General features: G+C 40.6%; 1 protein-coding gene across 1 annotated transcript in view; it reads left to right on the top strand.

Annotated features, from left to right (window-relative positions):
• Positions 1-3,309: 3,309 nt before the first annotated feature.
• The window catches only part of CWC22 (CWC22 spliceosome associated protein homolog), a 63,466-nt gene continuing 55,188 nt past the window's right edge, over positions 3,310-11,587 (top strand). Inside the window, exon 1 of the mRNA XM_082397516.1 lies at positions 3,310-3,418. The gene's annotated coding sequence lies outside the window, so the exon portion shown is untranslated. The remainder of the gene's footprint in view (positions 3,419-11,587) is intronic.

The following is an 11,587-nucleotide window of genomic DNA, read 5'->3' on the forward strand; positions in this document are numbered from 1 at the left end:
AGGGAAAATCTTCCTAATGGGCAGAGCTTCGGGTGGTACACATGGTATGGAGGGAAAAGTGCCCTGACTTTCGAATATTATCTAATATTTGCAATGGCAAATAGCCTGGTTGGCTGGTCAGACGTCTGAAAAGAAAGAGATTTAGAAGGTTGCAGACAAGGAGGTCTTGGAGGCTTAGAGATACGTGGATATAAATACTGGTGTGGGCAAAAAGTGTGAAGATCTTTTTGTCGCATGTCAATGTCCACCAGAAAGTATACATTATAGAAGAAGAACTAAACAGCCAAGTAGACAAAATTACTCAGCTAGTTGATGTTAGCCTGTCTTTGTTAGCGGCCACTCCAGTGCTGGCATAATGGACACATGAATGAAATGGCCATGGTGACAAGAATGGAGTCTATGAAATGGACCTATCAGCATGGAGCCCACTTACCAGAGCTGACCTGCCTACTGCCTCATCTGAAAACTCAACCTGCCAGCAGGAGAGACCAATGTTGAGCTCCTAATATGTCATCACTCCTACAGGAGATCAAGTAGCCCTTGGCAGCAAGTTGACTACATTGAGATCATTCCATCCTGGAAAAGGTGCAGCATAGGAATAGATTACTTATTTTGGGTATGCATTTGCAGCCCACCAATCTTCACCTAGCACAACCATCTGGGGACTTACACAATGCCTGAGCCACAGGGATGGAATACAATACAATATAGCATCCAACCAGGGAAATCAGTTTACAGGAACTGATTTACAGTTTTCAGGTGCAGGAAGGGGCCTGTGGCCATGGGTTCCACTGGTTGCACCACATGCTGCACGTCCCAGAATCTGGTGGCCTAGTATAGCACTGGAATGGTCTGCTCAGGGTGAAGTTCAAGTACTCTCTAAGAGACAATACTCTGCAAGAATGAGGTGCTGTTCCCCAGGATGCAGCAGACCTTGATATGGCTCAGGATCCCAGATAGAAACAATAGGTGGGGCCATAAACAATGGCTTAAAACAGGAATAGCCCCATTTACCATCATTCCCAATGACCCACTAAGGGACCTAGTACTTTTCATTCCTGCAACTCTGAACTTTGTGGAATTAGAGGTTCTAGTCACCAGAGGTGGTATATTCTTGCTAGGGGACACAGGAAGGGTCCCACTGAACTAAGCTTCATCTGCTGCCTAGGAACTTTGGAATTCTTGAGTTCAGGGACAAGTAGGCAAGGAGTCAACACCCTGTCAGGGAAGCTAATTCTGATCATCAGGAGGAGGCAGGCCTGATGTTATTCGACGGAGGCAAGTAGGAATACATGTGGTACTCAGGTGATCCACTTGTACACCTCTACCTTCTCCAATAGTGACTGTAAATGGACAAATGCAGCAACACCTGCCTGAGAAGGGGACTGTTACCAGGGGCTCAAATTTCTCAGGAATCAGGGTTTTCACACCACACGTTTAATTACTGAGACCAGCAGAAGTGGTAGCTGAGAGAGAGAGGAAAATTTAGGATGAATAGTGGAGGAGAGAGTCAATGAGTTCAGTTGTGGCTCAAGACCAACTGCAAAGATGGGGACCGTAGTTTGTCCCACTAACTTCTGTCTTTGAAGTGTCTCTACAGGAAGACAACAGTTCCCTGAATGTGTATGGAGAATGAATCTACCTGGTGCAATGGGTGGGCTGGGACAAACACAGAGATGTGCTGCTCAGATACCTCCTCAATAAATGGCTTTTTGCCTGGTTACAGGGAGTGTGGTTAGGTGACAGCCTTTAACTGTTACCACTTTCAAGTTCACCTCAGGTTTTGAGTTGAGGCCACACGCTTCTCGGGGAGGCTCTGGCCAATGACTGAGCAAGACAGTGTTGTAAAGGCTTCGCCATTGTATCCCACAGAGGGACTCTTCATCTTTGCTCTGGAGCTGCCCCTACCCCATCTAGTTTTCTCCCTTTTCCTTTCATCTTTTTTACATTCTTAATTTTATCACACTGTTTACTTCCTCGAGGACCCAAATGACAAACCTAGTCTCTCCCAGTTCCACCCAGTTCCCCTAGGTTCAACTCCAACTTTCCTATTTCTGTTGATAATTGTAGACGTGGTATTGTGCTTTTTTCAGATATGGATACAAATGGTTACCAGATTCATCTCCTATTATTACAACTAAAATCTATCCACTTAAATATTTTAAGACACCAAAATGCACCTTAAGCTATGGCCAAATATCTTACATATGAAAAAGGATAGATAATACTATCATATGGTAGGAATTATCACAAATGCATCAAGGGTATCAAAACTAATTCAGTCTTAAAAACTATTCTGTGTGGTGGGTACTATTATCAGTCCTATCTAACGGATCAGGAAATGGGCACACAGTGTGAAGTAACCTGCCTAAGGTCAATCGTCCATATCAATAGATTCATGATTTAAACATAAGTTGTTGTGCTCCAGTGTCTTTACCCGAAATCACTTTACTCTTCTGCCTCTAGGAAGGGTTTAGCAGTACCCTAACATTGTAATAAATCAGTGTTTGGAGAAACCAGGACTGGTTTATACACTTGTTTTGAGGAACATAAAGATACAGTTTTAGGAAAAGATAGTTTCAAAACAGTAACAAGCAGTTAACTTTTAGGTTTTGTTACTGTTGAAAAGTAATGTTTAAGAAAATACTTCGATTGATTACCTCTGATTTGCGTACAGACTGCGATTTCCAAGTCGGTCAGGCAATCTCCTTCTCCTCAGCATGTCTCGCCAGCTGGTACCTTAACCTAAAATAGAGGCACCATCTTCTCTACAGAATTAGTTTCTCCTCATGACTTCACTCTGTGGTCCAATATTCTCCCATTCACTTGGGCTGGAAATCTTGGAATTTAGTAGGCACTTAACCTTTGGTAACATTTTTGCTTTTTTTGGTTCCTGGTTTAACTATCGTAAAAAGTCTGAAGAAGGTGTCTGCTCTCCTTAAGATTTTCACAAAAAAGTGACTACACTAAGGTCTACTTTTTTGCCAACTGCAGAGAAATAATTACAGATTAAAGTAAATTTTAAAAACTCTTAAACACAACCAGGTTTCTGGCGGGCCTACAGCACGCACTCTCTGGCGCTTATCCAGAAGAACTACAATTCCCGTCGTGCGTTGCTGCCTTCTCAGCCTACAATTGCTCGCGTCATTTCCGTCCTCATTGGCGGTGGGTTCTGGATTTTGTAGTTTGTGTCAACTTCTCTTTTGTCGGCGTCTTGGGAAGGGAAAAATGTGGCCGGATCGACAGCTCTGTATCTGGTATTACAAGATGGTATTTTAAACAAATTAATAGGATAACGTATCAAAGTCAGTTTAGCGTCAGGTTTTTATGTATTTCACGTTCCGCCTTCCTCTTCCCGCCGGGGCGGGAAGGGGAAGTGACGTACGTCCGGTGTAATGGCGGCGCGGTGGAGCGCCAGGTAATTACTGAACTCCGTAGACTCGCTACAGGCAGGGAACTGAAGTGGGGGTGGTGGGTTGCCAGACCGGGTGGGAAGTGAAGGGGAACCGGGAGTGGGTGCGGGCTCGCTGGTACGGCCGTGGGCGACTCGGGTGCGCTTGGGTCTCCCGCCGCGCGCTGGCCCGCGAGGTTGGGCTGTGAGTGTCGGTCGGGCCGAGGAGTCCCAGCGGTTGGGGTGGGGAGGGGGCAGCGGTGAACTCCCGTCCCGCCTGCGCGGACAGAGTAGCTTCCTCGAGAGGTTCCTGGGCCTGTCTCTCCGCAGTGGCTTTATTGTGGAATCCAGCACCAGTGCTGGTACTCTCGCCTTTCGTGTGCGTGTGTTTTGGGCGCGGATTATTTACTTACTCGTTTGGGCTTCCCAAGGCCCTTTTCTTATGCCCCGGCCCCGGGCCACGGTTGCGGGATCAATGAATGGTAGTTAATTAAAAAATAGTGGAAGTTTCACTCTCATTCCTCTTTGCGGCGTAATGTGACTGATTCTTTAAAATTTCATTAGTTGTTTCTTTTTCATTAATTTGCCACGTAATTTCTGACGCTTACTAGTGTTTATTCCTGGGGACTGTTGTTACTCATTACAAGTGTTCTTCCTCTGTCATCCTTTATCCTTGCATAACCTGAACTATCACCAATAAGATGATAACTCCCAAACTTGGGTCTCCAGTCTCCACATCTCTATCGAGCTCCAATCCTACAGTACATTTGCACGTAACGGTAATATAATATCATAGTTAATTTTACTGACTCCAACTGCAATCACCAGTTTACCGTTTTTCGCTTAATTCTTAAAAAAATTCTTTCAGATAAATGGAGAACGAAAAAAATGGGGAAAGCCTATTCCAGATGCAAGAATTAAGTGATTGAAAGTGGGGTAAGAGTATGCTTTTTTAGGTTTCCACAGACTGGGAATAGCAGATAGATAAACAAGCAAACTTGGGCTTCAGAAAACCAGTTAACCTGCCTCTTCCTTATCTGTATTTAAACTTGTTTTAGGATTGCCAGTTCACCTCAGTTAACATCCTAATGTGGAAAAGTGGATTTAGAATTGGCATTAAAAGTGTGATCTTGATTACAAGAAGCGTTTAGTGTCTGTAGGAGGAGGAGACCTACTTGAATTGGTACTGGATGAAGGACTAGTAAACCAAAGATTCCAGTCTTGGTTCAGAACTTATTAGGTCTGTCACTTGGGGCAGATTACCTAACATCTCTAGTCTCAGCTTCCTCATCTAAAAATTACAGGTTGTTTTGAAGTTGAAGAAAAATAATGCATGTAAGGCACTGAGACTTCAGAGGCCAAGAACCTTTAATATCCTGCCTGACCCAGTGGTTCTGAAAATGTGGTGTCCTGAATCAGTAGAATCAATAGCATCAATATCTCCATGGAACTTGTTAGAAATGTAAATTATTGAGCTTCACCCCAATCCTGTTGAATCAGAAGCTGGGGAATGAGGGACCCTTCACTCTTTTTTGCCAGAGCATTCCCGAGATTCTCATGCCAGTTAGTTTGAGAGCCACTGTTCTAGCCCATCTCCTAGGTATCGGCTGTGGTTCACCCCTACCCCCAGAATCAGGTTTGCTGCCTTCTTTGCTCCAAAGTGTTTGATCTGTGGCCAGCTAGTATTTTCCTTATTATGCTGCCACATCCTTCCTCATGTTGCATAGCTTAGTTCCAATCACATCTGGAGTTCTGACACTTCCTAGATTGCTCAACTGTCTTTCCTAAATCAGTCTTCTTAGCTCTGTCCTTTTTCCCAGCTGCTGAATTGTTAGAGGTTAAGTCTCCTCCCTGATGATTGTGCATCGCCAAGAGTTCTGCAGTAGCTTGTTGTATCTGAGACCACCTAAGAGAGTACACAGTGATACATTGTTTATTTATAATGCCCATGCCTTAACTTGAACATTATTTTCTGTTTATGGTTCACTTGTATTTGGACTGAATCTTGTACTACCTGGTATATCCCTAACTTGATATAAGTCATGGCGGGCCTAGAGCTAGTTCAAGAAAGAAGTGGCTGTTGGTAATATAGCTGGTCCCACTAATGACTTGGAGGGCTTCCTTGCTGCAGTTCTCTACTTCTCTGTTTAAATCTGAGAATCCTAGCGTGGGAGGATAATGGAACAAAAAGGCCTTTGGCATATTAGTTTAGCAAACTTCCAGATGTAATAAACCTGTAGCCTGAATATTTTATCTCAGTATATACATTTCCCAAGTGGACATTGGAAGAGATATTTCAAGGCCTACAACAGAGTACAAACTTTCAAAGCATTTTCTTCAGAAATAATATATCTGGAAAGGAAACAATGATTAAAGCAAGCCTTTGCAATTTGTAGCTAAGTTAATAAATCTTCCCCAGTGAACAGATACCAAAAAGATGGTGTGGGCTGCCTTGGCCGGGAGACATAAGGGCTCCTGGAATTATCGAATAGTTTGGCTAATGGGAGGGAGAGACCCAGTGGAGGTTCATGTTTAACTTGACTTTGATCCTAACTCATAAATGGATCAGACTAGAATTCAGTACTTCCATCTCAGAAGCTACTCTGTGAGTCCTTTCCTGAATTAGTTTACCAGGACAGCTTTATTCTAAACCTGGGGACAGGAGCTTCTGGAGTAGAATGTAGTGCTGTGTGTCTAGGGGATAGTTCATAAACTTCTCTGTGGAGGACACGGCATCCAAGTTTTCTTTAAAACTTAGAATGTGATTTACTAAATGGTGCTTTCATTAAACCTTCAGCAAGCCCACTTTCAAAGCTGTGCTGTGAGAGTTGGTGGAACATATCCGGCCCATATACTTAATTAGGCAAGCTGATGAACAGATTTGGGGTGAGGGGAGACAAAGTGGTATGAATGTTTGAAAGCATGCAGCATCCTCAATAATTAGACTTGTTTTGGTAAGTTGAAGTAACTGCACCTCCAGGATCAGATTTCCTCTTGCAATGCCTTCAAAGGAACTGTTTTTTTTCTGTTTTGTTTTGTTTTTTTGTTTTTGTTCTTGTTTCTTTTTTTCATGGCAGTAGGGAGGTATATTCAAGCTGCTCTCCAGGTTAACGTAGAATGAAGACAGATAAGGAATGGCACCTGATAGGACTGTCATGATACAATTGATGACATATAGCTTGGCGGTTCCTAGAAATAGGGGTTGATATTTGGGACAAAGCTGCTGTGGTATTCCTTGGTAAAGAAGTTGTTAAAATATCATTATAGGGAGTTAAGAAATAGGAGCAATAATCAAAAGTCCACACACCTCTTTTTATATTTGATTTTAGAATTGGAACCTATTAAGTAGCAGGCACTGTCCTAAGTTCTGGATATATAACAGTGACCAAGAACTTCAAGGATCCAGTGTTCTTCTACAAGGTCTTTCATCTCTCTGAGTGCTTACTGATGCTGTCTCATTGCTGGAATGACCTTTTCCCCCTTTCCTACTTGTCCTTCAAAATTCAGCTTCTAAACCCATTTCTTTCTATATGCCCCAGACCCACCTAGTTACACTTCCTTTTTTCCAGTAGTGTTGAGTTTATAACCTTGCTATAGCACTTGGACTTCTCTGCTCTGCCTGATGATAGGAACTCTCATCTCTCAGACCTCAGTGCCTCCTGTGCAGCTTAACGTATATCTTGCCTCACTATACACAGACACTGCCTTTAACCCTCTATTCTTAATTTGTTTCCGAAGAATAAGGGGTAAGGTAAGAAAGTAGAAAAAGACCATCTGGCTTTTTCTCTTAACCTTATACTTCCTCATTTTCTCTGCAGGTGCTTTTCTGAACCACTTTTTTTTTTTTTAGGAGTTTGTAAGCTCTTTTTCTTTTTTAACTTTTATTGGAGTATAGTTGGTTTACAGTGTTGTTTCTGCTGTACAGCAAAGTGAATCAGTTATACATATATCCACTCTTTTTTAGATTCTATTCCCATATAGGTCATTACACAGTGAACCACTTTTTAATATAATTATCAATTATGGCACCAGCCTCGTTATTATTAATATTTTTTTTAGTTCTGTTTTCTCATTTGTCCTGTACAAAATTTTTCAGTTTTTATGACCTCACAAAGGAGACTCCCCTTTGCACAAATACAAACTTTAAGACAAAATGAAAAAGGAGCTATTCAGTGGGTGAATAGAAGCACTAGAGCTACTTCTTTGCCATAAGATATATATTAAGTAAAGTGGTGAGGGTTGTGGTATAGGTTTGAAATGTAAGGTTTTGTCTCTTTGTTATCTTGAAAATGGGTATAAATTTAGCTTAATCGCAGACCAGTAAAACCCATAATGGTAATATTTGTCCAGTGAATGAGGTGCTGGAGTTAATGAGGAAAGTTAAATTCTGTTGCCAGCCAGTTGAGCTGTGAACCAAGTGAAGTGTGGGGAAACTGAGGGGAGACGAGGTGGGCTTGTGGGGGTGTGGTTAAGTACAAGTGATTGAGGGTACAGTAGCAGTAACGATGTCCCTTAGGGTTTATTTTATTCAGCAATTAGAGGGACTGCTACCCCAAGAACTCTTTTCTATCAAAGAGTAATATAAGGAGATAGATTGTTGATACATTGAGACAGAATTTTCATTTTTGAAATTTAGAAGGAAATTTAGAAAGTGTGGAATGATTGAATATATCATAGTGAGATCTTTTTCTTTTCTTTTTTAACATCTTGGTTGGAGTATAATTGCTTTACAGTGTTGTATTAGTTTCTGCTGTATAACAAAGTGAATCAGCTATATGCATACGTATATCGCCATATCCCCTCCCTCTTGCGTCTCCCTCCCACCCTCCCTATCCCACCCCTCTAGGTGGTCAAAAAGCACCAAACTGATCTCCCTGTGCTATGCGGCTGCTTCACACTAGCTAGCTATTTTACCTTTGGTAGTGTTTATATGTCAGTGCTACTCTCTTACTTCATCCCAGCTTACCCTTCCCCTTCCCCGTGTCCTCAAGTCCATTCTCTATGTCTGTGTCTTTATTCCTGTCCTGCCCCAGGTTCATCAGTCGCTTTTTTTTTTTTTAGATTCTATGTATATGTGTTACCCTACAGTACTTGTTTTTCTCTTTCTGACTTACTTCACTCTGTAAGACAGACTCTAGGTCCATCCACCTCAGTACAAGTACCTCAATTTCGTTTCTTTTGATGGCTGAGTAATATTCCATTGTATATATGTGCCACATCTTCTTTATCCATTCATCTGTCGATGGACACTTAGGTTCCTTCCATGTCCTGGCTATTGTAAAGAGAGCTGCAGTGAACATTGTGGTACATGACTCTTTTTGAATTATGGTTTTCTCAGGGTATATGCCCAGTAGTGGGATTGCTGGGTCGTATGGTAGTTCTATTTTTAGTTTTTTAAGGAACCTCCATACTGTTCTCCATAGTGGCTGTATCACTTTACATTCCCACCAACAGGACAAGAGGGTTCCCTTTTCTCCACACCCTCTACAGCATTTATTCTTTGTAGATTTTTTGATGATGGCCATTCTGACTGGGGTGAGGTGATACCTCATTGTGGTTTTGATTTGCATTTCTCTAATGATTGGTGATGTTGAGCATCTTTTCATGTGTTTGTTGGCAATCTGTATATCTTCTTCGGAGAAATGTCTATTTAGGTCTTCTGCCCATTTTTGGATTGGGTTGTTTGTTTTTTTGATATTGAGCTGCATGAGCTGCTTGTATATTTTGGAGATTAATCCTTCATCAGTTGCTTCATTTGCAAATATTTTCTCCCATTCTGAGGGTTGTCTTTTCATCTTGTTTATGGTTACCTTTGTTGTGCAAAAGCTTTGAAGTTTTATTAGGTCCATTTGTTTATTTTTGTTTTTATTTCCATTTCTCTAGGAGGTGGGTCAAAAAAGATCTTGCTGTGATTTATGTCATAGAGTGTCCTGCCTATGTTTTCCCCTAAGAGTTTTATAGTGTCTGGCCTTACATTTAGGTCTTTAATCCATTTTGAGTTTATTTTTGTGTATGGTGTTAGGGAGTGTTCTAATTTCATTCTTTTACATGTAGCTGTCCAGTTTTCTCAGCACCACTTATTGAAGAGGCTGTCTTTTCTCCATTGTATACTTTTGCCTCCTTTATCAAAGATAAGGTGACCATATGTGCGTGGGTTTATCTCTGGGCTTTCTATCCTGTTCCATTGATCTATATTTCTGTTTTTGTGCCAGTTCCGTACTGTCTTGATTACTGTAGCTTTGTAGTATAGTCTGAAGTCTGGGAGCCTGATTCCTACAGTTCTGTTTTTCTTTCTCAAGATTGCTTTGGCTATTTGGGGTCTTTTGTGTTTCCATACAAATTGTGCAATTTTTTTGTTCTAGTTCTGTGCAAAATGCCGTTGGTAGTTTGATAGGGATTGCACTGAATCTGTAGATTGCTTTGGGTAGTACAGTCATTTTCACAAAGTTGATTCTTCCAGTCCAAGAACATAGTATATCTCTCCATCTGTTTGTATCATCTTTAATTTCTTTCATCAGTGTCTTGTAATTTTCTGCATACGGGTCTTTTGTTTCCTTAGGTAGGTTTATTCCTAGGTATTTTATTCTTGTTGTTGCAGTGGTAAATGGGAGTGTTTCCTTAATTTCTCTTTCAGATTTTTCATCATTAGTGTATAGGAATGCAAGAGATTTCTGTGCATTAATTTTGTATCCTGCTACTTTACCAAATTCATTGATTAGCTCTAGTAGTTTTCTGATAGCATCTTTAGGATTCTCTATGTATGGTATCATGTCATCTGCAAACAGTGACAGTTTTACTTCTTGTTTTCTGATTCGGATTCCTTTTGTTTCTTTTTCTTCTCTGATTGCCGTGGCTAAAACTTACAAAACTATGTTGAATAATAGTGGTGAGAGTGGGCAACCTTGTTCATGATCTTAGGGGAAATGGTTTCAGTTTTTCACCGTTGAGAATGATGTTGGCTGTGGGTTTTTGATATTATGTTGAGCTGGGTTCCCTCTATGCCTACTTTCTGAGAGAGTTTTTATCATAAATGGGTGCTGAACTTTGTCAAAAGCTTTTTCTGCATCTGTTGAAATTATCATACGGTTTTTCTCATGCAGTTTGTTAATATGGTGTGTCACATTGATTGATTTGCGTATATTGAAGAATCCTTGCATTCCTGGGATAAACCCCACTTGATCATGGTGTATGATTCTTTTAATGTGCTGTTGGATTCTGTTTGCTAGTATTTTGTTGAGGATTTTTGCATCTATGTTCATCAGAGATATTGGCCTATAGTTTTCTTTTTTTGTGACATCTTTGTCTGGTTTTGGTATCAAGGTGATGGTGGCCTCGTAGAATGAGTTAGGGAATGTTCCTCCTTCTGCTATATTTTGGAAGAGTTTGAGAAGGATGGGTGTTAGCTCTTCTCTAAATGTTTGATAGAATTCGCCTGTGAAGCCATCTGGTCCTGGGCTTTTGTTTGTTGGAAGATTTTTAATCACAGTTTCAATTTCAGTGCTTATGATTGGTCTATTTATATTTTCTATTTCTTCCTGGTTCAGTCTCGGAAGATTGTGCTTTTCTAATAATTTTTCCATTTCTTCCAGGTTGTCCATTTTATTGGCATAGAGTTGCTTGTAGTAATCTCTCATGATCCTTTGTATTTCTGCAGTGTCAGTTGTTACTTCACCTTTTTCATTTCTAATTCTATTGATTTGAGTCTTCTCCCTTTTTTTCTTGATGAGTTTGACTAATGGTTTATCAATTTTTTTTATCTTCTCAAAGAACCAGCTTTTAGTTTTATTGGTCTTTGCTATTGTTTCTTTCATTTCTTTTTCTATTTCTGATCTGATCTTTATGATTTCTTTCCTTCTGCTAACTTTGGGGCTTTTTTGTTCTTCCTTCTCTAATTGCTTTAGGTGTAAGGTTAGGTTGTTTATTTGAGATGTTTCTTGTTTCTTGAGGTAGGATTGTATTGCTATAAACTTACGTCTTAGAACTGCTTTTGTTGCATCCCATAGGTTTTGGGTCATCATGTTTTCATTGTCATTTGTTTCTAGGTATTTTTCGATTTCCTCTTTGATTTCTTCAGTGAGCTCTTGGTTATCTAGTAGTGTATTGTTTAGCCCTCATGTGTTTGTATTTTTTACAGTTTTTATCATAGTGGGATGTGCTTTTAATTTAAGGCCTGGTTTCTCTGTGGGTAGCTTTGCA

This window comes from Balaenoptera borealis (genome assembly GCF_965194805.1).
Source record: "Balaenoptera borealis genome assembly, chromosome: 6".
NCBI classification, from domain to species: Eukaryota; Metazoa; Chordata; class Mammalia; order Artiodactyla; family Balaenopteridae; genus Balaenoptera; species Balaenoptera borealis.